Genomic DNA, 27,683 nt, shown 5'->3' with positions numbered 1-27,683 from the left:
ACTATCAAATTTTGCATAGGGTTTGTCTGACAACATAATTTTACACCCAGTTACAGTATTAAAAACAACTCATTTAAGTTAATGGAAAAAATAACGCAAGTCACGACGGCCTGGTATAACCAGGCATCCAGGTTGTCCCCGAATGGTCGTTCATCCAAGTACTAGGCGGACACAACGTTGCTTGATTTCTGTGATCGGGCGGGAACCGATGTTACCAACGCGGCAAGGCCGTGGCATTGAAGATAATTAGAAACCACTGTTTTAATTTTTGAGTCATATCAGTTAATGTGCCAAACTTGGCATCCATTTTGTAGCTTTATCAGTATATTAAAAAACTACTTTTTAATTTAGTAATGAATTTAATATCCGTTTCCCGTTATCTTTACAGCGTATTTGCCATTCTGTAGTCCATTTACCACCCTACAGAGTCCGTATGGCCGTAAAGTAATTTTCTTACAAAAACTACAGCCATTTACATGAGAAAGTTGTTTACGCTTGGAAGATGTTTAAATATGCTTTCATTATGAAGCACAGGTATGAAATTCTACAATCATTAAAAGTAACCCTTTTGGTAAAAACGTGGGGTCGATTTCTTTTTCAACCTGCGATCGTCACGAAATCTACCACAGAGTATACAGCGAAAATTTTGTACCTGTAACATTTAGCTACACCTTCCTGCTACTTCTCTACATAGCCGCCCTTCCGACTTGGACATAAGAGGCGTTTGTAAAGTCCGTGCAAAAATAAATACTACTTACGTGTTTGGGGTAAACCTTTATTTTTCGACATAGTCTCCTTTTAGACTTCGTCCAACGCCGTTCTAATTTGTTGGTCCCTTCCGAATAGCCGGCCGGGGTGGCCGAGCGGTTCTAGGCGCAACAGTCTGGAACCGCGCTACCGCTACGGTCGCAGGTTCGAATCCTGCCTCGGGCATGGATGTGTGTGATGTCCTTAGTTTAGTTAGTTTTAAGTAGTTCTAAGTTCTAGGGGACTGATGACCTCGGAAGTTAAGTCCCATAGTGCTCAGAGCCATTTGAACCATTTGAACCTTCCGAATAACAGGAATTGTCCAAGTCTGCAAAATAGCTATTAGTTGCTGCAATCACCTCCTCGTGTGAATAAAATCTTTGTCCCGCCAGCCATTTATTCAAATTGGAGAATAAATAGTAGTCCTAGGATGCCAAGTCTGGAGAATAGGGAGGGGGAGGGGGGGTTAAATGAGTTGAATCTATTTCCATTAATTTTGCGACCACAACTGCTGAGGTCTGTGCTGGTGCATTGTCGCGATGGAAAAGGATTTTTTTGAGGTCCTATCGCCGGCGCCTTGCAGCACGGTTTTCAAACCGTCCAATAACGATGAATAATATTCACTTGTAATAGTTTTACCCTTTTCCAGATAGTCGATGAGGATTATCCCTTGCGAATCCCAAAATACGGTCGCCATAACCTTTCCGGCCGAAGGAATGGTCGTCGCCTTTTTTGGTGCAGATTCTTCCTTGGTAACCAATTGTTTAGATTGTTGTTTGGTCTCAGGAGTATAGTAATGTATGCATGTTTCATCCACAGTGACGAAACGGCGCTTAACGTTCTGCGGATTCTTCCTGAACAGCTGCAAACCATCCTTGCAATACTTCACACGATTCCGTTTTTGGTCAAGCGTCAGCAGTCGCAGAACCTGTCTTGCGGATAGCTTTCTCATGTCCAGATCTTTATGCAAAATATTATGTACCCGTTCACCCGAGATGCCCACAGCATTAGCAATCTCACGCACCTTAACTCTTCTGTCATCCATCACCATATCATCGATTTTATCAATGATATCTGGAGTCGTAACTTCCACAGGGCGTCCAGAACGTTCAGCATCACTTGTGCCCATATGGCCACTCCGAAAATTTTGAAACCATCTATAAACTGTTCTAGTCGAAGGTGCAGAGTCAGCGTAATGTTTATCAAGCTTCTGTTCAGTCTCCTGAGGCGTTTTGCCTGTCATAAAGTAATGTTTAATCACCACTCGAAATTCTGTTTCGCCCATTTTTCGACAACGACTCGACTTCCTTGATTCACACGAATGCCAAACGCAAAGAAGTATACCAATATGGCTGAAACTTGGTGTGCGTTCTTTTCCAAAGAACGCTACTAATTAAACATGACATCGATACGCGCCGATGGTGCCATCTTTGCACGGACTTTTCAAGCGCCCCATTTATGTTGTTGTGTGGAACCAACTTTCCCATACCCTCGTCATGGGAGGCAACTGTCTGTTATTTTCGCCAATACCCTACGCTGGTCTTGCAGCTCGTTGTCTGTGCCAAAATGCTGTCCTCATAGCCAGCGGTCCATGAGAGCGAAGAGATGGATGTCAGAGGAAGCCAAGTCCGGGCTGTATGGTGGCTGGTCGGACACCTCCAATTGTCTTGTCTGTAGGAGGGTCTTCGTTCCACCTGCAATGTGCAACGGAGAATTGTCATGAAGAAGGAAGCGCATGAGAGTTATTTTGGGTGAACCGTATGAAATCAGGTGAAATCCCGCAGCAGGACTTCATTCTTGGCGGGAGACACTAATTTCTAGCCATCTTTTGGTGCTCACTGTGCGTTTGTAATGTCTTGAGTCAACCCGCAATAGTGTCTTAATGCAGTACGGGCTCTTAGCTTTGGAGCCGGTGGCGGTGACAGCCGCTTGTATCTCGGCGTGATTCGCTCGCACCTGTCGCTATCACGGCCGTGGGAAGAGCTACTTGTGTCAGTTCCAGCGACAGAATATTTAACCCCTTCAGAATCTAAATAAACGATACTAAATATCACTCAATTTTGATAAAACTTAATATGTAGCCTTTTGTTATTAAAAAGAAGCTGGTTGCAAAATCTCAGCTTTCTGGCTGAGGTATTTTCAAAATTAGAGAACATTACCTAAAATACCAAAAACCGACACAGGAAATTAAATTCAATTAGGAACTATAGTAGTTTGTATTTTGGTATTATTCGAAAACATAAACAGTACTCTCAGTGTGCACAATTAATTAATTGATATTTTCATATTAAAACTTTCATTTTAATTTTCTTAATTTAAACTTCAGACAAAATTATTATTTGTGTCTTATGTCGTTGTGGGAGAAAATGAGAGTGAATGAGAATGTGTACGTGGGACATACGTTGAATTTCAAGATTAATTTTATTAGCGTGGGAAAGAAGTTTGTACCCACATTGCTGGTGACATATGTCTAAACGTACTTGTTTTTGTAAGAAGGCAGCCAGATCAGTTGTTTGTCGAGTAATGTTTTCCTAAAGTTATCTCAAAACTAATTTTCATTTAGTTTCAATTAATAAACATTAAAGTAATAAGTCGAAACAAGGACCCGGGAGTAGACAACATTTCATTAGAACTACTGACGGCCTTGAGAGAGCCAGTCCTGACAAAACTCTACCATCTGGTGAGCAAGATGTATGAGACAGGTGAAATACCCTCAGACTTCAAGAAGAATATAATAATTCCAATCCCAAAGAAAGCAGGTGTTGACAGATGTGAAAATTACCGAACTATCAGTTTAATAAGTCACAGCTGCAAAATACTAACGCGAATTCTTTACAGACGAATGGAAAAACTGGTAGAAACGGACCTCGGGGAAGATCAGTTTGGATTCCGTAGAAATGTTGGAACACGTGAGGCAATACTAACCTTACGACTTATCTTAGAAGAAAGATTAAGAAAAGGCAAACCTACGTTTCTAGCATTTGTAGACTTAGAGAAAGCTTTTGACAATGTTAACTGGAATACTCTCTTTCAAATTCTGAAGGTGGCAGGTATAAAATACAGGGAGCGAAAGGCTATTTACAATTTGTACAGAAATCAGATGGCAGTTATAAGAGTCGAGGGGCATGAAAGGGAAGCAGTGGTTGGGAAAGGAGTGAGACAGGGTTGTAGCCTCTCCCCGATGTTATTCAATCTGAATATTGAGCAAGCAGTAAAGGAAACAAAAGAAAAATTTGGAGTAGGTATTAAAATCCATGGAGAAGAAATAAAAACTTTGTGGTTCGCCGATGACATTGTAATTCTGTCAGAGACAGCAAAGGACTTGGAAGAGCAGTTGAACGGAATGGACAGTGTCTTGAAAGGAGGATATAAGATGAACATCAACAAAAGCAAAACGAGGATAATGGAATGTAGTCAAATTAAATCGGGTGATGCTGAGGGAATTACATTAGGAAATGAGACACTTAAAGTAGTAAAGGAGTTTTGCTATTTGGGGAGTAAAATAACTGATGATGGTCGAAGTAGAGAGGATATAAAATGTAGACTAGCTATGGCAAGGAAAGCGTTTCTGAAGAAGAAAAATTTGTTAACATCGAGTATAGATTTAAGTGTAAGGAAGTCGTTTCTGAAAGTATTTGTATGGAGTGTAGCCTTGTATTGAAGATTAGATTGTTAGATCACATAACTAATGAGGAGGTATTGAGTAAAACTGGGGAGAAGAGGAGTTTGTGGCGCAGCTTGACAAGAAGAAGGGACCGGTTGGTAGGACATGTTCTGAGGCATCAAGGGATCACAGATTTATCGTTGGATGGCAGCGTGGAGGGTAAAAACCGTAGATGGAGACCAAGAGATGAATACACTAAGCAGATTCAGAAGGATGTAGGTTGCAGTAAGTACTGGGAGATGAAGATGCTTGCACAGGATAGAGTAGCATGGAGAGCTACATCAAACCAGTCTCAAGACTGAAGACCACAACAACAACAACAACATAGTAGTAAATTGCTTGTCGAAGTGACGCCAATGAATCTGTTGTAGTGATTGGCTCAGAACAGTTTAGGCGTGAATATGATCTTGAAAGGTTGATCTGATTGGCTGTTCATTTGATCAACCAATCACAGTGAATTCTTTCCCGCGCTCTATCAAGTAGTATATGCTCTGTGGGGAACGGCATTGGGAGAGTCGTCGATTAGCTTTTGAGACGCGAAAGTCATGTTAAATGTGTCCGTCCGTAAAATGTGTAAGATGAAGAACTGTTCGGTCCTTCGCGTTCAGATGGATTTATAATGGTAACTTTTATTGCTAAGAACATTTTGTAAAACTTTGAGAGTCTTGGGATATTTTGTTCGGGAGATACACGCGTGTGACTTGTTGGACTTTGAAAATTCCGCGTGGCGATGTTCTGTGTTCTACTACAGAATATATTTGGGGAGCAATCTTTGTAAAAGGAACCCACTGAATGACGTATGTAAGAAATCAACGTCATGTGTGGAAAGTGACTGTATATTTGCGAGATTATTCTCGGAACGGGCTTAGGAGAATTCTGGTTGCTTTACGTGTGACATAAACTGGGAACTTATAATAGCAGTTTTGCATACTAAATGTGGGCTGATGACACATGTTTAAGCAAAGAAAATAAATCCTACCCTTACCAGACTTCCGAACTTTCAATGAAGATCAGGACACGTTTTCCATCCGAAAATTTATTATAAATATTTACAAGAACAATCATAACGAGACTTACGCGGCCTCAGTAACTGTATATATAGGTGCTGTTTTGATCAACGCTGCTTTTTCATCACCTTGTAAATATCTACGTTGCAGAGTGAAGGGCAAACAAGCCGTGCGACCCCCTAACCCCTCCCAGACGTCTTTCGTGAGACGCCCTGCACAGTACGACAGTACGAAAACGACTGTATTAACAATAAACTGTTTTGGAAGTAACTATATATGTATGATTTTTTTCTACGGAGACGCCACCAATGATGTTAGTTTCATTTCAACCGGATGAAGCTGATGATACCAAAACCTGTACGTCTGACTACTGTAGAGCTCGCTGCTCCCCTCAAATAGACTACATGGTCTGCAAAGATCTTTCCTTTTGTTTTTCTTTAATCGAATTCGCATGTTCTTACGCATATAGCTCATGTGTAAGTCTACACACTACAAAGGAGTTATTGATCTTTTACAAGGCTGCCAGTCTTAGTACACATATAAAAAAAGTTTTGCATCACCCCGGTTCCCACAACTCCTGAAGATAGACGTTGAGTGTGGATATTGTATCACATGCACAGCCCCTTTGACTCTTCAGGGATGTCACTAAACCCGCCCAAAGACGTAAACAACCATGGTGAGCAGCGTATATTAGACGGAGGGGGTCCGACAGCCGATCGGTTTCAGTCATTCCACCAGTAAGGAGGTACACGGCTCGTGTTGTTTGTAGTTAATCATGCCTAGACGGACAATACCACGGTTCGATCGGCGTCCGCATTGTTGCTATGTGCCAAGAAGTGCTCTCAACAAGGGAAGTCTCCTGGAGTCTCGGAGTGAACCAAAGCGATGTTGTTCGGACATGGAGGAGATGCACAGAGACAGGAACTGTCGATGACACGTTTCGCTCAGGCCACCCAAGGGCTACGACTGCTGTAGATCACCGATAGCAACGGATTATGGCTCGGAGGAACCCTGACAGCAACGCCACCATGTGGAACAATGCTTTTCGTGCAGACACAGGACGTCGTGTTACTACTCAAACTGTGCGCAATAGGCTGCATGATGTGCAACTTCACTCCTAGCGTCCATGGCGAGGTCCTTCTTCGCAACCACGACACCATGCAGCGCAGTAAAGAGGGTCCCTGCAACATGCCGAATAGACCGCTCAGGATTGGCATCACGTTCTCTTCACCGATGAGCGTCGCATATGCCTTCAACCAGACAATCGTCGGAGACGTGTTTTGAGGCAACCCGGCCAGGCCGAACGCCTTAGACACATGTCCAGCGAGTGCAGCAAGGTGGAGGTTCCCTGCTGTTTTGGCGTGGCATTATGTGGGACCGACATATGCCGCTGGTGGTCATGGAAGGCGCCGTAATAGCTGTACGATACCTGAATGCCATCCTCCGATCAATAGTGCAACCATATCGGCAGCATATTGGCGAGTCATTCGTCGTCATGGACGACATTTCGCACCCCCATCGTGCACATCTTGTGAATGACTTCCTTTAGGACAACGACATCGCTCGAGAGCCCAGTATGTTCTCCAGACATGAACCTTATCGAACATGCCTGAGATAGATTGAAAAGGGCTGTTTATTTACGTCGTGACCCACCAAGCTCTCTGAGGGATCTACGCCGAATCGCCTTTGAGGAGTGGGAGAATCTGGACCAATAGTGCCTTGAAGAACTTGTGGGTAGTATGCCACGACGAATACAGGCATGCCTCAATGCAAGAGGACGTGCTACTGGGAATTAGAGGCATTGGTGTGCGCAGCAATCTGTAACACCGTCTCTGAAGATCTCGCTGTATGGTGGTACAACATGCAATGTGTGGTTTTCATGAGCAATAAAAAGGGCGGAAATGATGTTTATGTTGATCGCTATTCCAATTTTCTGCACAGGTTCCGGAACTCTCGGAACTAAGGTGATGCAAAACTTTTTTTGAAGTGTGTATAATTAACGTGCTCCAATGGCTTTAATTTAATATCACACAGCGTGTTAAAAAAAGAATTCACAAAGTGGATAACAGGTTCTATACATACTAGCGCCTGTCCTACACTCGTTACTGATTTCTTTCATCTCAAATGGATATTCCTGGGCATGGAATAGCATTTAAACATGGTTCAACTTTGTCAGCAGTGATGAATATTTTGCGTAGCAATTACGACAAAAATAATTTTATGAACATATATTAGGCCCACTGAAAAATTAATACGTCAAAGATCCGTTACTTTTTCTATGCACTTCACAAAGCTAATTTGTCATAGTGACTGTTCAATATCCTTCTTGATTTAATTCAGAAATGGCAACAAATTTTCAAGCCAATTAAGGCCATAGAACGTGGTATTTCCAACTACATTTCTGACTAAGCAGCCATTGTGCCTTCATAACGAAAAATTTTCATAAAACATTTCATTCTCTGTTTCTTCCCCTTAGGGAGTGCTGGCCGCTGGTGGCCAAGCGGTTCTAGGCGCTTCAGTCTGGAACCGCGCGACCGCTACGGTCGCAGGTTCGAATCCTGCCTCGGGCATGGATAGGTATTAAGTCCCATAATGCTCAAGCCATTTGAACCTTAGGGGCTGCATTTTCGAAAAGACTCCCCACATTTTTTTTAAATTTTTACCTAGAACTTAAATAGTAGTTGTCATAGATGTAGCTTTCAAAATGCTTTAGCAGTCCCTTAATAAAAATTTATTTGGAAAAGCTACTTCCACCCACTATTTCAACCCCTTACGTGTTGAATTTCCAAAAATGCTGAAACATGAATATTTTTTATTTTTTACTGACAAACTAAATACTAATTTTTGTAATTCTAGCTTCAAAATTGCCTTAATAGTGACGCATTTTTAAAAAGAAACTTTCATTGTCTATTTCACCCCTTTAGGCGTGCAACTCATTAAAACACCTTCTTAAACGAGGTCTACATTATAAGGTCATTACCCCTTTTTGAAACAGCGAAATATTTTCAAAAATATTTGCATCCCCTATTTCGTCCTTCTTAGGGGTAGAATTTCCGTAAGCACAAAAACACTTTTTTTCTAACTTATAACTCAAATACCAATTTCAACATCCATAGCTTTAAAATTTTTGTAGTAGTTCTTTCATAATGAGTCGTTTACAAAAAAAGTAAATGAAAGTAAAAAACTTTCACCCAATATTTCACCCCATTAGGGGCCGAATTTCCAAAAATGCTGAAACAAGAACTTTTTTACCTCTGACCAAGAAATGAGTTACCACTTTTCGTAGTGCTAGCATCAAAACTGCCTTAACAGCTACATTTAAAAAAAAAAAAAAAAAAAAAAAAAAAAAAAAAAAAAAAAAAAAAATCTTTCATCTCCTATTGTACCCACGATTCACCCACTTAAGCGTAGAATTAAGAAAAATACCCTCTTAAACGATTCGTACAGTATAAGATCCACAACCTCTAGTAATTTCAAGTTTCTGGCCCTACCAGTTTGGGCTGGGCAATGATAAGTCAGTGAATCAGTCAGGACATTTCATTTTGTATAAAGTGGTGAGATGATATGAATATATAGAAACCTACCAGATAGTGAAATATTGCCACTGGAATTTCAAAAAGTTATTGAAGAGGTAACAAAAGGTTGTCCAAAGTGAAATCCCTGACCGGTTTAAGATACAGTCAATAAGAAAAATACATCCTAGTGAATTAAAACATGCGGTTCAAATGGCTCTGAGTACTATGGGACTTAACTGCTGAGGTCATCAGTCCCCTAGAACTTAGAACTACTTAAACCTGAGTAACCTAAGGACATCACACACATGTATGCCCGAGGCAGGATTCGAACCTGGGACCGTAGTGGTCGCGCGGTTCCAGACTGTAGCGCCTAGAACCGCTCGGCCACTCCGGCCGGCGTATTACGACAAACTAGTATAGTAAACTACATCTTCAAAGTTCAGAATAAAACCAGCTCATAACAAAAACAAAAAAATTATATATCCAACAATCAATAACAAAATTTCATTTTAACCTTAATTCCTCTGAATTGATATATGGGAAATTTTTGTGTTTCAGAAAAAATGGCAAAAGTAGCAGGGCAGTTGAAAACAGAAAAAAGAATTATTGAAAGACTCTAAAAAATAAGACATTGAAAGAAGCTTCCAGAACACGTGAGGTCGTAGGTTATGGAATTCTACTTACGATAAAGTATTTAGTCATATTTATCTCGCTGTTACGTACCAACTCTGTATCAGGCAGCTGGCTGCAGAATTTGATAATTGGAGACCTCTTTCATTTTGTAGTCCTTGCGGGAGTGTCAACAAGTGTGAAACGAAATGGCAGCGTTTCATCACACTAGCAGGTCAAGCGGAAAGTAAGACATTAGCGCTTTGCGGGAACTGGGTAGTTCACATCAGCAGAAGCTTAGTAAAGCAAAACGACTGAGAAGTATCAGTCACCTTGTTACGTGAAGTATGAAGCCGCATCGCTAACGCAAGAAGGCATACTGAATATTGTTATGGACCAGTCTGTTTGTAAAATAAATGTGTTAAGCAAAGAGGGCGCGATATGAATCGCTGATACAGGGTGTTTCAAAAATGACCGGTATATTTGAAACAGCAATAAAACTAAACGAACAGCGATAGAAATACACCGTTTGTTGCAATATGCTTGGGACAACAGTACATTTTCAGGCAGACAAACTTTCGAAATTACAGTAGTTACAATTTTCAACAACAGATGGCGCTGCGGTCTGGGAAACTCTATAGTACGATATTTTTCACATATCCACCATGCGTAGCAATAATATGGCTTAGCTCTGAATGAAATTACCCGAAACCTTTGACAACGTGTCTGGCGGAATGGCTTCACATGCAGATGAGATGTACTGCTTCAGCTGTTCAATTGTTTCTGAATTCTGGAGGTACACCTGGTCTTTCAGGTGTCCCCACAGAAAGAAGTCACAGGGGTTCATGTCTGGCGAATAGGGAGGCCAATCCACGCCGCCTCCTGTATGTTTCGGATAGCCCAAAGCAATCACACGATCATCGAAATATTCATTCAGGAAATTAAAGACGTCGGCCGTGCGATGTGGCCGGGCACCATCTTGCATAAACCACGAGGTGTTCGCAGTGTCGTCTAAGGCAGTTTGTACCGCCACAAATTCACGAAGAATGTCCAGATAGCGTGATGCAGTAATCGTTTCGGATCTGAAAAATGGGCCAATGATTCCTTTGGAAGAAATGGCGGCCCAGACCAGTACTTTTTGAGGATGCAGGGACGATGGGACTGCAACATGGGGATTTTCGGTTCCCCATATGCGCCAGTTCTGTTTATTGACGAAGCCGTCCAGGTAAAAATAAGCTTCGTCAGTAAACCAAATGCTGCCCACATGCATATCGCCGTCATCAATCCTGTGCACTATATCGTTAGCGAATGTCTCTCGTGCAGCAATGGTAGCGGCGCTGAGGGGTTGCCGCGTTTGAATTTTGTACGGATAGAGGTGTAAACTCTGGCGCACGAGACGATACGTGGACGTTGGCGTCATTTGGACCGCAGCTGCAACACGGCGAACGGAAACCCGAGGCCGCTGTCGGATCACCTGCTGCACTAGCTGCGCGTTGCCCTCTGTGGTTGCCGTACGCGGTCGCCCTACCTTTCCAGCACGTTCATCTGTCACGTTCCCAGTCCGTTGAAATTTTTCAAACAGATCCTTTATTGTATCGCTTTTCGGTCCTTTGGTTACATTAAACCTCCGTTGAAAACTTCGTCTTGTTGCAACAACACTGTGTTCTAGGCGGTGGAATTCCAACACCAGAAAAATCCTCTGTTCTAAGGAATAAACCATGTTGTCTACAGCACACTTGCACGTTGTGAACAGCACACGCTTACAGCAGAAAGACGACGTACAGAATGGCTCACCCACAGACTGCGTTGTCTTCTATATCTTTCACATCACTTGCAGCGCCATCTGTTGTTGAAAATTGTAACTACTACAATTTCGAAAGTTTGTCCACCTGTAAATGTACTGTTGTCCCAAGCATATTGCAACAAACGGTGTATTTCTATCGCTGCTCGTTTAGTTTTTATTGCCGTTTCAAATATACCGGTCATTTTTGAAACACCCTGTATATTCGTATTAGTGAAGCCTACGCGGTCATTACAAGCGATGTTGGGTCAACACCGGGCGATGCTTCACACTTTAAATACTCCAGCATTTGAGTTCGGAAGGGAGTTGGTCAAAAGGATCGATGGCGCACAGGACGCACGTATCCGATTCCCTGACACGCCATTAACGCTGGGTATAAGTCTGTTGTAGATTTCCATCTCGTACTCAACAACACCAACAGCCACTGGAGAGATGTCTTCTTCTCCGTAAGCACCAGTCACGAGTTCGGCGCTACTGACAGCTTCCAACGCAGATGAGATGGCCTGGGGGTCTTCCGCGTCGACTTCGGCCAGGACACCAGCATTCCTGTCACTTCAGCGGAACCATGGCGGCCTACCTTCACGACACGACAGAGTTGGCACACTTCTCGATCGCGCGACAACCGCCATCGCAGTTCAGAGAGCAGAAATGAGCCACAGTTAGGAGAGGGGATCGAGGACTTCCTGGGCCACCATGTGTAAGCCACATACGGACGCGTCAACGTCTTCGAGAGGAGAGGGTAGAGACGCAGCATCCACTTCCCGAGGACCTGCCGGGCGCTCGCGGTGCACCCGGACAAGCAGCGGCAGAGGACTTCTGTAGCATCGATAAAGGAAAGATGTATTGGCAGAAAGACACTACTGGCCATTAAAATTGCTACACCAAGAAGAAATGCAGATGACAAACGGGTATTCAATGGACAAATATATTTTACTAGAAATGACATGTGATTACATTTTCACGTAATTTGGGTGCATAGACCCTGAGAAATCAGTACCCAGTACCACCACTGGCCGTAATAACGGCTTTGATACGCCTGGGCATTGAGTCAAATAGAGCTTGGATGGCGTGTACAGGTACAGCTGCAGATGCAGCTACAACACGATACCACAGTTCATCAAGAGTAGTGACTGGTGTATTTGACGAGACAGTTGCTCGGCCTGCATTGACCAGACGTTTTCAATTAGTCAGAGATCTGGAGAATGTGCTGGCCAGAGCAGCAGTCGAACATTTTCTGTATCCAGAAAGGCCCGTACGGACCTGCAACATGCGGTCGTGCATTATCCTGCTGAAATGTAGGGTTTCGCAGGGATCAAATGAAGGGTAGAGCCACGGGTCGTAACACATCTGAAATGTAACGTCCACTGTTCAAAGTGCCGTCAATGCGAACAAGCTATGACCGAGACGTATAACCAATGGCACCCCATACCATGAGGCCGGGTGATACGCCAGTATGGCGATGACTAATACACGCTTCCAATGTGCGTTCACCGCGATGTCGCCAAACACGGATGCGACCGTCATGATGCTTTAAACAGAACCTGGAATCATCCGAAAAAATGACGTTTTGCAATTCGCGCATCCAGGTTCGTCGTTGAGTACACCATCGCAGGCGCTCTAGTCTGTGATGCAGCGTCAAGGGTAACCGCAGCCATGGTCTTCGACCTGATAGTCCATGCTGTTGCAAACGTCGTCGAATTGTTCGTGCAGATGGTTGTTGTCTTGCAAACGTCCCCATCTGTTGACTCAGGGATCGAGACGTAGCTACACGATCCGTTACAGCCATGCAGATAAGATGCCTGTCATCTCGACTGCTAGTGATACGAGGCTGTTCGGATCCAGTACGGCGTTCCGTATTACCCTCCTAAACCCACCGATTCCATATTCTGCTAACAGTCAATGGATCTCGACCAACGCGAGCAGCAATGTCGCGATATTATAAACCGCAATTGCGATAGGCTGCAATCCGACCTTTATCAAAGTCGGAAACGTGATGTTACGCATTTCTCCTCCTTACACGAGGCATCACAACAACGTTTCACCAGGCAACGCCGGTCAACTGGTGTTTGTGTATGAGAAATTGGTTGGAAACTTTCCTCATGTCAGCACGTTGTAGGTGTCACCACCGGCGCCAACCTTGTGTGAATGCTCTGAAAAGCTAATCATTTTCATATCACAGCATCTTCATCCTGTCGGTTAAATTTCGTGTGTGTAGCACGTCATCTTCGTGGAGTAGCAATTTTAATGGCCAGTAGTGTAAATAGTTAAAAGTCACTCTTCTTCTACTGCGCCACCGGTGCTCACAGGATACAGCCAACTCCTCTTCCCTGACGAAACGGCATGTGGCGAACTGCGAGAGTGCCTCCTGACACCATCCACCTGCCACGCCTTCCAATAGTCGCCACTTGCATCGGCCAAGGAAGACGTTTACGTTCAAATAGACGGAAAAATGTTCGGTAACAACTGCACTCGCTGCCGAGCAATACGAAAAACGTGTTTGGTGCATATCGAAAACAGGATTTTAAACATTTTAGGAATGATGAACAAAGTGATGTGTGATTCAAGGTGCTGCAGGTTCACACTCATTTCGTGTTTACACCTAAGTGTAATGAGACTGGTAGTGGTACAGCCCCCACGAATCAGCGCAAGGACTTATCTCCTTACAGATTTTTGCATCCTAATTGAGCTGACACCAAAATGAAAAAAGGGTACCTCTTTTAGGATACACATTTTCAAAAATTGGAAAAATGTGTTATTCCTGATAACTTTAGGGGTGGCAGGTAATTCATAACTCACCCATTTTCTGACGAGTAGAAAGACAATGCACTGACAAATTATCATATTTCCACTGCCTTTCACTCACTGTCTATTCCCAGTTTAAATATGGGGAAAGTTAGTCTCGAGAAATTCTGCGATCAAGCAGTGTATGGGGAAGGTAGTTGGGTGACGACCAACAGAAAATTTTGTTAGATTCCAAGCACCAATAACTGCAGACCATTTCAATGGGATGATTACTCCCTACTGCAGGAACTTTGTCACGCGATTGTCGCATTGTGCCCGTGCTTTATCGCTTTGTATTACTGACAGCTGTGGCAACACAGTGAGGCACATTCATAAAATTGTTTCACGGTATGACTAAGTTTTATAAGTGTTTAATATGGATTACGCCCACTCTAGTCATTAGGTGCCAACGACCTTGCCGCACTCGTAACACCGGTTCCCGTCAGATCACCGCAGGTAAGCGCTTCGATCTTGGCTAGCACTTGGATAGGTCACTGTCCGGATGTGCCGTTATTTGGCAAACGGGGTGCTCCCAGCCCTTTTGAGGCGGATTGAGGAGTGGTGGCTCCAGTTGCGAATACTGTCAACGGCCGTGAGAGCGGAGTGCTGGCCACGTGCCCCTTCTTATCCGTATCCGTATCCGCATCCGGTGATGCCTAAGGGCTGAAGCTGACGCGGCGGCAGGTCGGTACCGTTAGGCATTCAGGGCTTCTTCGGACAGTGTTTGTCTGTTTGTTTTAGTCTTTAGGTATATTTATAATCCCTGACGAAGGTAGATGTTTACGTTAGTATCAAGTAAATTTGAAGGTTTTGGTTCACTGTACTGTATGTTGGCAATCCATGCGATTTACAACACATCGTTAAGTAAGTATTTATTGCTACTAGCATACATTGTAAGAATTATGACGTGTGGAATAATTACATGCTTATGACCTGACCATAGCTCATTAACGTTTGATACCTCGAGTTTTAAATTCATAACAAATATTTTATTTTTTATTTTTTATGGAGCAGTTGCTTGAACATTTGAAACGTCCCCTTAGAACAATTATACATGACTGTGTTTAAACTGACACACAATATTTTTACCGCAACGCAATCTGACTTTCAATAATCCCTACAAAAGAATGGCCCTGACTAACATTAACCTATACCTTTCACAAATCACTTACCTCACAAAAATCTTTGTTACTCGAACTACTGCAATACAGCGAGCGCCACTACTGCCAGCTAAATAAAAGATTCACACTACTGAAGGCACTAACTACTGATAGGCATAGTTAGCAAATGAAAGATTTTGATAGAGAACAGACAATGTATTTACCTCAATAGTGTTCAAAAGTCATAATGTATATAGCAGTTCATGACATCCAGTCTTACAAATTTCAAAACCCCGCCATCTCTCTCCCCACATCTACCACTGCTGGCGGCTCACCTCCAACTGCGCAACGCTACGCGCTGTTAACATCCAGATGCCCAACACTACAATGGCAGACAACAATGCAAACTAGCCACAGACTGCACACAGCACAGCCAGTGATTTTCATACAGAGCGCTACGTGGCGTTACCAATAAGAAAACCTAAAGAGCCTACTTACACATTTAGACTGTCTTCGACAGAAGCATTAAATTCGTAGAATCCAGTTAAATTGTAGGATATCTGTGTAAGTGCACATGCCCCATTGTGTCAGAATACATACGTTATTTTTCATTATTATTATAAGTTTTTGGTTATTTTACTTTTTAATATGATACACCTAACCTAATGACCGATTTCATAACAACTGATTATATACTAAAGATTGTTTTGTCTCAAAATCTGATACACACATGACATTAAAAAAAAGGATATAATTGGAAGGAGAAACAGCATTGGTCGTATTTTTTTGTTTTATTATCCGCAAAATCGATTTTCGGTCACTTAGTGACCATCCTCAGTGTTTTAGAAGTTAAAAATTTCACATAACTATCAGAGAGTATAAAAAAGAAAATCATAACTACACCTGTGTATGAACATAACAGATGGTAGGGACATACCTGTAATATACAATTAAAATTGGTAGGCACTGGTATCAAGAAGCTTAGAACGATCACACAACCTGAGGCCGCTGTTTACATGGACCTGTTCAGCAGACCTCGGTGTGACAGCGCTTAGAACGCCCTCTATGTGACATGTGTCACGTGAACGCTTAATATTACTGGCTACCAACTGTTATGTTCATACACAGGTGTAGTTGTGATTCTATTTTTTATACTCTCTGATCGTTATGTGAAATTTTTAACTTCTAAAACACTGAGGATGGTCACTAAGTGACCGAAAATCGATTTTGCGGATAATAAAACAAAAAAATACGACCATTGCTGTTTCTCCTTCCAATTATATCCGTTATCTGGTCGTGGTGCACAGAACACTCCATGAAGTCGCCAATCAATTAAAAAAAGGTTTTAGACAATTTGAAGTGATGTGGTTTCACAAATACTTCGAAATGAACGACGTAATTTGTGTTTTGGAGGCAAGTCACGCAATATTACAAAAACAGAATATTAAAATTTAGTTAATGGTCTAATTGACTGAGGACTGTAGACATTAGTATAGTGAATCTATTTGCAACTACTAGACAGTACGGAAGTGGCACAGTAGGTACGAAAGGGGCAAACGAAATAAATCACCAGGAAGAACAAAAGCACCATTGATTTATGATGGAGGAAAGGATTACAGGACTACCTGGTTTCGGGTGTGTTAGCCAGTAATATCGCTCTATTGATGTACCAAAGTGCACTTCAGTTTAGACCCGCAGAGTGTGTGGTTTGTACGACCGTGCCGGTCGTTCAAACTTTGTTACGTCGAAATCACTCGCATCACGCAAGCCCGCGTCACTCGTTCGCAAAGAGCAAACAGTTAAAACTATCTGAGGCCACAGTTTGATTCCAGCGACAGCAGTTAACGTAGCGACAGTTTCGTGTCTGCGGAGTTGGAGAACAGCGAGGTTGTATAACTGCTGGGTCCCTAGGTGTTTTAGTAACAACGTCTCCTAACAGTTTCCCAATAGCCCATTTCCACGGAAGTGTGTCATTCTGCCTCTCTTCGAATCATTTTGTCAGGTTTAGTAAGTTTGATGAAGAGAACAACGATGTAAGTAAATGAACAATGAATGCCTCTCATCCCACTTTCGAAATTTATCAGTACCCCTAGTATTCCAATATATTGATTATTCCTTGCTACTATAGTGTTATCTAGAAGCCGTGAGAAAGGAGGACAGGCGCTCCAAGGCGCGGAAGCAGAGACGATGCTGAGGTCAGACGAAACTAGGAGAGATAATGTTACATGAAGTAAACCGTAAGGGGAGAGCCTTGCGAAAATGCAGACGCCCCCAGACTCGGTCCCAGGGCGCTAGTTACTCATCAAGGAATTAACGTGTAACTTCATATGTCGTCTACAGGCCTTGGTAGGTTGCCACCATAGAACTCTGTAACCAATAGGCACGTACTACAGTATAAAGCCAGCTTGATACCAGCCCTGAGAACAGCAACGGCAGTAGGCTCACAAGGGTTAGAAAGAGACCGACAACGCCAAAAACTGTTGATCTAGCAGTCCCTACTCCGGGGAGCCCGATGGTCGGGGGGGGGGGGGGGGAGCAAAATGAGGTATAACAACAATGTTGCAAGCCTTATTCGCAGAGCAGTTACGTTTAGCTTTGAGCTGAACAATGTCGATACCAAATACGAACTTAGTTCAACTGCATTTAACTTCCCCGCCTTAGGAGCAGTAGAGGGGCCTAACTAAACCGTGATTGGCAGGCGCCTGCAAGAGACCTGCAGGATTCGCTGGGTGGCTTTAAGTGGGAAAAACAGTGCCCCCACGCGACTCTTTAAAACCCCTAGATTCCGCATTTTGGCGGAGTCCTCAGTCAGACGATCTGGCCGCCGAATCTACGTCCGTCGACTCCAGCCTCGGTCCAGCTCCACGTAAGTCTGCTCTCTCACTTGGATTGCCTCAGTGAACAGTGTCACATTCAGTATGTTTAATTTTCATCTAAGTTGTTGCCTTAAGATGCTGCTAGTGTTTGCTACCGTGGTTAACATCCACTCCACGGATGCACTGGCTACTGTTGTAACAGTGTTATTCATGCTTTTTCTAACACTAGAACTAGCCGCCAGTGTATTAGTTACTTCTGTGTGGAATAAACAACTACTTAAAAACCCTGTTTGTCCATGAGTCTCCACAACGAGTTCCCTACCGAGTCTCGACACCTGCATTTCTAGTAAATTCTGTACCAGTGTTGGCTCAGATAGAAGAAAACAATTAATGCCTTCACTGTGAATTGTCCTTCTGCCTTCTGCTCTGTACAGCTCGGCAGCGCAGACTGACCAATACCCCTTTGCTCCCTCACCTACCTAAGTCAGGACACGACAATATGACAAAATTGCTAATCAGTGTGGGATACGTACCAGATCGGGTTGACGGAGGAGATAGAAAGGATCCAAAGAAGAGCGGCGCGTTTCGTCACAGGGTTATTTGGTAAGCGTGATAGCGTTACGGAGATGTTTAGCAAACTCAAGTGACAGACTCTGCAAGAGAGGCGCTCTGCATCGCGGTGTAGCTTGCTGTCAAGGTTTCGAGAGGGTGCGTTTCCGGATGAGGTATCGAATATCTTGCTTCCCCCTACTTATACCTCCCGAGCAGATCACGAATGTAAAATTAGAGAGATTCGGGGGCGCACGGAGGCTTGCCGGCAGTCGTTCTTCCCGCGAGCCATACGCGACTGGAACAGGAAAGGGAGGTAATAACAGTGGCACGTAAAGTGCCCTCCGCCACACACCGTTGGGTGGTTTGCGGCGTATGAATGTAGATGTATATGTAGATTGTAATGCGTTCTCCAGGAGCAGACATAAATTCAGGCCGCAGTAGACTGAAGTTCAAGAGAATCGTTCCGAAGAACTAATGTTGATTGAAGTGGAATAGTGAAGTACTGAGAAAAGATGAGACCCGTTTCAATTTCGCTAAAATATGGATATTGCGAAAAGGAATACCAGAGTAGGTAGTTCAGATGAGGAGTTGTGAATATACAATACTAGCCATTAAAATTGCTACTCGAAGAAGAGATGCAGTTGATAAACGGGTATTCATTGGACAAATATATTATACTAGACCTGAGATGTGATTACATTTTCACGCAATTTGGGTGCATAGATCCTGAGAAACCAGTACCCAGGACAAGCACCTCTGGCCGTAATAACGGCCTCGATACGCCTGGGCATTGAGTCAAACAGAGCTAGGATGGCGTGTACAGGTACGGCTGCCCATGCAGCTTCAACACGATACCACAGTTCATCAAGAGTAGTGATTGGTGTATTGTGACGTGTCAGTTGCTCGGCTACCATTGACCAGACGTTTTAAATTGGCGATAGATCTGGAGAATGTGCTGACCAGGGCAGCAGTCGAACATTTTCTGTATCCAGAAAGGCCCGTACAGGACCTGCAACAGGCGGTCGTGCATTATCCTGCTGAAACGTAGGGTTTCGCAGGGATCGAATGAAGAATAGAGCCACGGGTCGTAACACAAGCCGGCAGAAGTGGCCGTGCGGTTAAAGGCGCTGCAGTCTGGAACCGCAAGACCGCTACAGTCGCAGGTTCGAATCCTGCCTCGGGCATGGATGTTTGTGATGTCCTTAGGTTAGTTAGGTTTAACTAGTTCTAAGTTCTAGGGGACTTATGACCTCAGCAGTTGAGTCCCATAGTGCTCAGAGCCATTTGAACCGTATTTGTCGTAACACATCTGAAATCTAACGTCCACTGTTCAAAGTGCCTTCAACGCGAACAAGCGATGACTGAGACGGGTAACCAATGGCACCCCATACCATCACGCCAGGTGATACGCCAGTATGGCGATGACTAATACATGCTTCCAATGTGCGCTTACCGCGATGTCGGAAAACACGAATGTGACCATCATGATGCTGTAAACAGAACCTGGATTCATCCGAAACAATGTCGTTTTGCCTTTCGTGCCCCTAGGTTCGTCGTTGAGTACACCATCGCTGGCGCTCCTGTCTGTGATGCAGCGTCAAGGGTAACCGCAGCCATGGTCTCCAAGCTGAATGCCCATGCTGCTGCGAACGTCGTCGAACTACTCGTGCAGATGGTTGTTGTCTTGCAAACGTCCCCATCTGTTGAGTCAGGGATCGAGATGTGGCTGCACGATCCGTTACAGCCATGCGAATTAGGTGCCTGTTATCTCGACTGCTAGTGATACAAGGCCATTGGGATCCAGCACGGCCTTCTGTATTACCCTCTTGAACCCACCGATTCTATATTCTGCTAACAGTCATTGGATCTCGACCAACGCAAGCAGCAATGTCGCGATACGATAAACGTATCAAAGTCGGAAACGTGATGGTATGCATTTCTCCTCCTTACATGAGGCATCACAACAACGTTTCACCAGGTCAACTGCTGTTTGTGTATGAGAAAAAATGGTTCAAATGGCTCTGAGAACTATGGGACTTAACTGCTGGGGTCATCAGTGCCCTAGAACGTAGAACTACTTAAACCTAAGTAACCTAAGGACATCACACACATCCATGCCCGAGGCAGGATTCGAACCTGCGACCGTAGCGATCACGCGGTTCCAGACTGTAGCGCCTAGAACAGCTCGTCCACCCTGGCCGGCTGTGTATGAGAAATCGGTCGGAAACTTTCCTCATGTCAGCACGTTGTAGGTGTCGCCACCGGCGCCAACCTTGTGTGAATGCTCTGAAAAGCTAATCATCTGCATATCACAGCATCTTCTTGTCGGTTAAATTTCGCGTCTGTAGCAAGTCATCGTCGTGGTGTAGCAATTTTAATGGCCAGTAGCGTAGATAGAACTTCTCCGCTTGCTTCTGGTTTCTGCCTTTACCCATACCATAGTCGAAGTACACAACTGTTACTATCGCAAAAAGCAAGAAAATAAGAGCACAACTGCGCCTCCAATCGTCACTTCAATCACGTTCTACCACTTTAAAGAAAATCCTTACCCCTTTCTATAAATCCCTGATATCCTATAACCACTATATTGTATACCAGCTACTACCTTGAGTCGTGGAACATCTGAAATAATTTTCCTCTTCTGAAAGCACTTGCCTCCAAATAAAATCTCTTCAGACCAACACATCAGCACTACCTCAGACTTCAGAAAAACCCCTGAGTCCACCCCAAGCATTCAAATTCACAGACGCCATGAACAACGTCCCTTTTTCCATTATCTAGTGTGGCTTCCTTCGCAACTTCTCTAGTGATGACAAACTCTTGCACCTATTCCTCCCATACTAACAACACAATTGACAGCCACTTCCCTCTTCACTTATGACCATGTACGGGAATCACATCATCTTTCAGGTAATGGTACAGCAACCGCTAGAGATTTTTAAGAAAGAATGGACAGTCTCGGTTGCATAATGATTTTATTTATTTAATTCGTGACGCATTTCACTCTTGCAGGAGCATCATCAGACATCACCTAAAAACACCCGAGAACCACTGACAAGACCACAGAAAGTTCTGCAGTCGCCATAAGGGGCACGTCATCCAATAAGATTTCAGGATGTGTCCTCTAAATTTTATTGGATGACGTGAAATTTTTGGTGACTGAGAGGTTCAATGCACACTAGCCAGTGGTTCTCGTGTGTTTTTAGCCGATGTCTGATGATGCTCCTGCAAGTGTGAAACGCGTCACAAATTAAATAAATAAAAAAACCATTTTTCAACCGAGACTGGCAATTCTTTCTTGCGTAGGAATCTGGTCTCCTGTTCAGACTCAACTGGTATACGCTTGCAGTCAGTTACATTCGCCTAATTGCACCCACTCTAACTAACTTTCCACACGACGTGAACATTGAAAACAGCTACTACAGCATTTTTCCTCGAGCTAAAGGCATACTCCAAGGATTTGGCCTGTCACAGACCCTAAACCTTTACTACACAGCCGTTGTACAGAAGCCGCCCATTCCTATACACGCACTTCAATATGCTGATGACGACGGTCGTTTTGGAACGGACTCTTTTCTTACATCACAGAAATGCTCCAAGCTCGGCGTAAGTCACTTGTTTGATCACAGACATTCTGTCACGCGTCGTTTCTTTCTGCTTGAGTGATGTCTCTTTGTTAAATCGAGAAGGTACGAGCCTGAATTACCGTGAGTGGAGAGCTTTCACTGGCATCGGCTAATTGGAACGCTGGGCGCCAAGAATTCGGTTCTGTCCCTCCTGCTCTGATCGACAAAGACACTTCTTATTCGTCGCTCGGAGCAGCACTCCGTGGCAAATATCTTTGTACACGTTTGTACGGAGTGAATATGAATCCATTCGACCAGAAAGCACTGGTATAATGGCGAGGACGCAGCAAGCTGTGTGCAACGAAATAACTCTCATATGACTGGGAGCTATGACAGAAATCAGTTTAGGTGAAGTCGCATCGTTTGTGTGTGTCCCTTTACGTGGAAATTTCACATGCAAAATATCACGTTTACACTTCTATTAATACGGGACACGTGATTAATTTAATCGATCTCTGTACTAGGCATATGTAAATTCAAGTGAGATACAAGCAGTTGTTGCCACCCACGAAGAGGTTTCCAGTGGATCTGTAATATTATTTCATTTGTAACGCTAAGATGTTGTTCGGAAGGAATGTGAGATACTCCGATTCGATTTATATTTATCACGACCACGGCGAAGTAGTACAGCCAATCTAATACTAAATTCTACTGTTTAGTTACTGCATTTAGATTTCGTGAATTCATTAATTCGTACCTTTACCTCGTATTTGTTATTTCAGCCCCGTGTATTTGTCTCCACGTTAGAATTCTCATGAACTGTTAACTGGCGGTGTGCTTCTCGTATTTTTGCTGGCTTTGGATCAGCGTTACATTGCATATGCGTTCAATACCAGCATTCCTTGCTGTATAAAAAATATGCAGTGAACAAGGTGAGCTGTCTCTGATCAAATACCCATAGATTCCCTGCTGGTGCTGCCGAGATAGCGTAACTGCAAGTAATTTCTTTTGTCAAGTTTGCCAAATGTTCGTAGATTATTAGCCAAAGTGGGTAATACAGACATTTTTGCTTGCACAGACTGGACACACAAGTTGCGATTTACTATATTTCGAAGATGTGTAACATGTGGTTAACGGTTTCGTGTACGCGTACAATATACAGCTGTGTTACTTCCGAATAACTTCCCCATTTATATGAGTTTGCCATCTCTTATCACTAGTTAAAAGTTCAGATGGCTTTGTCATTCGGTCATATTCATAAAATGCGTTCGTCACTTCGGCGAAAAGCACGTGGATATTGGAGGAGGGCAACTTGCAGGAGCTTTGTTCGCTGTCCGTTTCAATCCTCTTTTTCGCCAATTACTCCTCCAAATCCAATAATTTCATCTCATGGTGTAATCAACGGTACTTTTCCACCAGTCCTGTAAAAACTCAAGTCAGAAATGAAGGAAAATCCACTCGGGCATTCTATCGTGACACCCCTCCTCACAATACACAACTATCCAATCCAATCAACACCAAAATACTTCGTGTTAAGACTCAATCAAAAGCTAATCTGGAATCCCCGCCTATTAGCTATCCCAAAGAGAACTTAAAATAGAATAAAACTATTGACTAGCAGATGATAGGGAATAACGCCTTACGCTTTATAGTACGCACCACTACCATTAATGCGGCATTGTACGGCTTAGGATGTATTTATTCAGACTACTACTTCGTTCCACAACATGGTTCGGCTCTTTAAGCTATTATCGTGTGTTCAGCTATAAACAAATATACACACACTAGATCACTGTCACGAAAGAGTAACACAGTGGTGTGAATGTACATTAACGGAAAGATAGTCAAATAGAAAAAAATGATAGCGTATTCAGTTGATTTGCTTCCGTTCGTTTTGTATTACAGATCTTACTGCCTTGATGGTTTCACAGATACTTGAGAAGAAGTGCAAAAATATATGACTGACCAAATAATAAGACTGAGGGCCGACTGTCAGTTTCAGAGTTATATGCACGTATTTTCTTCATATATACAGGGTGAGTCGCCTAACATTACCGCTGGATATATTTCGTAAACCACATCAAATACTGACGAATCGATTCCACAGACCGAACGTGAGGAGAGGGGCTAGTGTAATTGGTTAATACAAACCATAAAAAAAATGCACGGAAGTATGTTTTTTAACACAAGCCTACGTTTTCTCAAATAGAACCCCGTCAGTTTTGTTAGCACATCTGAACATATAAACAAATACGTATCCAGTGCCGTTTGTTGCACTGTAAAATGTTAATTACATCCGGAGATATTGTAACCTAAAGTTGACGCTTGAGTACCACTCCTCCGCTGTTCGATCGTGTGTATCGGAGAGCACCGAATTACGTAGGGATCCAAAGGGAACGGTGATGGACCTTAGGTACAGAAGTGACTGGAACAGCACATTACGTCCACATGCTAACACCTTTTTATTGGTCTTTTTCACTGACGCACATGTATATTACCATGAGGGGTGAGGTACACGTGCACACGTGGTTTCCGTTTTCAATTACGGAGTGGAATAGAGTGTGTCCCGACATGTCAGGCCAATAGATGTTCAATGTGGTGGCCATCATTTGCTGCACACAATTGCAATCTCTGGCGTAATGAGTGTCGTACACGCCGCAGTACATCTGGTGTAATGTCGCCGCAGGCTGCCACAATACGTTGTTTCATATACTCTGGGGTTGCAGGCACATTCTCCTTTAACGTACCCCACCAGCACATTCCGCAATTAACACTAGGCTGACCCTTGACAAGATGTTCGACGGGCGTTTCATAGGACGTGGAGGACGTATAAATTGGCCAGCCCGTTCTCCTGATCTTACACCTCTGGACTTCTTTCTGTGGGGTACATTAAAGGAGAATGTGTACCGTGATGTGCCTACAACCCCAGAGGATATGAAACAACGTATTGTGGCAGCCTGCGGCGACATTACACCAGATGTACTGCGGTTTTATCTGCGTCTTTGGCGTAAACATTTTATCACTAATCTCGCACAATATATAGAGATATCACTGACAATGACAAGATTGACACAAAATAATCTTCTATCTAACACATGTACATGGATTACAAACAATAACTAAAATGGTTCAAATGTGTGCACAAAATTTTACTAGATAACTATACTTGAAAATATTCCACTCGCAGCCGGAATACAAAAGTAGTACTATTTATTGCTGCCGTTTGACCTACGGGAGCTGAAGGTGCAAAGTAAGTGCTACCGCCGGAGGTGGAAGCAGCCTCGTGACCCCCTGGACAAACGCGAAGTGTGACGTCTCCAACGCGAATTTAACCTCCGGCTCGCCGAATGGAGGTCTGAACAGTGAGAGGACAGGATGACCACCCTCCTACTCCACCAAAAATCTGACTGGGCTGTCATCCGCACCCTGCAGAAGCAGCCTCGTGACCCCCTGGACAAACGCGAAGTGAGACGCCTCCAACGCGAATTCAGGCTCCGGCTCGCCGAATGGAGGTCTGAACAGTGAGAGGACAGGATGTCCACCCTCCTACTCCACCAAAAATCTGACTGGGCTGTCATCCGCACCCTGCGGCGCTCTAGGCCAGCCACTGCCCATCCCACTCGCACAGCACCGGGCTTGTCATATGATACCCTGTAAATTGTGGAAACGCTGGCAGATGCGCTCGAGGCCCAAAACCGCCCTCTGGTCCAGGACCCCTCTCCGAACGAACTACAGGAAGAACATGAAGTCCTGACAGCTGTTGCTGCTTTCCGCAACCGCCCACCCCAGTCTGCCCCCCTTCTTACGTCCATGGCAGAAATTCAGCGCATCCTTCGACGGAAACGTGGCCGGTCGGCCCCTGGATTGGACGGAATTTTAAATGAACATCTTTGCCGCCGTCCCCGCCCACCACTCATCTTGTTCACCAAGATTTTAAACTGTTGTCTCACATCTGGCCTTTTCTCCCCTCAGTGGAAACATGCCAAGCTGATTGCGATCCCCAAGAGGTTCAAAAACCCTACAGTCCCCACCAACAACAGGCCCATCAGCCTTCTAAACACTATGGCGAAGGTCCTTGAATCTGTGATCCTTCACCGACTTTCTCAACCTCTTGCAGCAGCTGGGACGATCCGGATGTCCTGAACAGTTTGGATTCACTTCGCACCTCTCTGCTGAACTTCAGGTCCTACGGATCACTGAACACATCAGCAATGGCTTCAACACTGCCGAGTCGACAGCTGCCGTTTTTCTGGACTTGCAAAACGCCTACGATAAGATCTGGCAAGACAACCTCGTACACAAGATGCTGACACAGACCCCTATACCGGATATTTATGTCAAGATCGTGGATGACTTCCTCCGTGGTAGGACTTTCTTAGTGGCTCAACGGGGAATGCGTTCTGGCATTCGCCAGTTGTCGGCAGGCACTCCGCAAGGATCGGTGCTATCTCCCATCCTACTTAATATCTGTCAGTGATATGCCGGTCATCCCCGAGTGCCACCGTGCACAATACGCTGACGACACAGCGCTATACACCACTGGCCGCATTACTGACGCCGTCGTCGCCCGCCTCCAGCGACAGGTGGACGCCACTATCACCTGGTGCCGGACAAACAAAATAGCTCTCAATGCCGCCAAAACTACGGCAGTATACCTCACGAAACGGCGCCCAGTCCTCCGCCGCAATATCTCGATTGCAGGTGTGCAGGTGCCCTGGTCCCCGACAACCACCTATCTCGGGGTCCAGATGGACCACAAGTTGCTCTTCCACTGTCATGCGGAGTATGTCACCAACAAGGGGCAAAAGCTAACCAGGGCTTTGTACCCGCTCTTTCGCAGTAGGGAACTTAACCTGCATACCAAGCTCCGCATTTACCGAACAGTTGTCCTGCCTGCCCTCACGTATGGATCTGCTGCATGGGCCACGATTAGTGTCACCAGGATGCGGACATTGCAGCGCCGGCAGAACAAGGTGCTCAGGTGGAGCCTGCACGCCCCGCCACTCACGAGAATTGTCACTCTCCACGAGGAAGCGGATATCGTCCCCCTGAAGACGACCATACGCAACAAAGCGCGGCGGCTCTATGAGAAAGTGGATGCCTTGCGGGACACTGTCCATGGGTTACCCCACGTTGGGACCACAGTTCCACGCTGCTGGCATCGACATCCGGTTCCCCTAACCATCCTAGAGGAAACGGATTCCGACCATGGCTAAGGATAGGTCTGGCACGCCCACCACGGACGCATCCTTTGGCGGGACAAGCCCCCATTCTACGTCCAATACTTTCCAATCATACCTGCCCATGTTAGGCTAAATTTTTCTGCCTGACTCATGTAGTACTGTCACCGTCAGAGGGTGGTACGGGACTACAAGTCCCACCGCCACACCTCCAAAGTGAATTGCAGTGACGCAGTCACTGCCCTGTGAAATTTACTGCCTCACCAACACAGTTAGACCGCAACAGACCAGTGATGCTGTATTGTAAGGTATTAAAAAAAAACAAAAAAAAAAAAAACAAAAAAA

Source organism: Schistocerca piceifrons, chromosome 3 (genome assembly GCF_021461385.2).
Source record: "Schistocerca piceifrons isolate TAMUIC-IGC-003096 chromosome 3, iqSchPice1.1, whole genome shotgun sequence".
NCBI lineage: Eukaryota > Metazoa > Arthropoda > Insecta > Orthoptera > Acrididae > Schistocerca > Schistocerca piceifrons.
Note: the sequence above shows the minus strand (reverse complement) of the source record.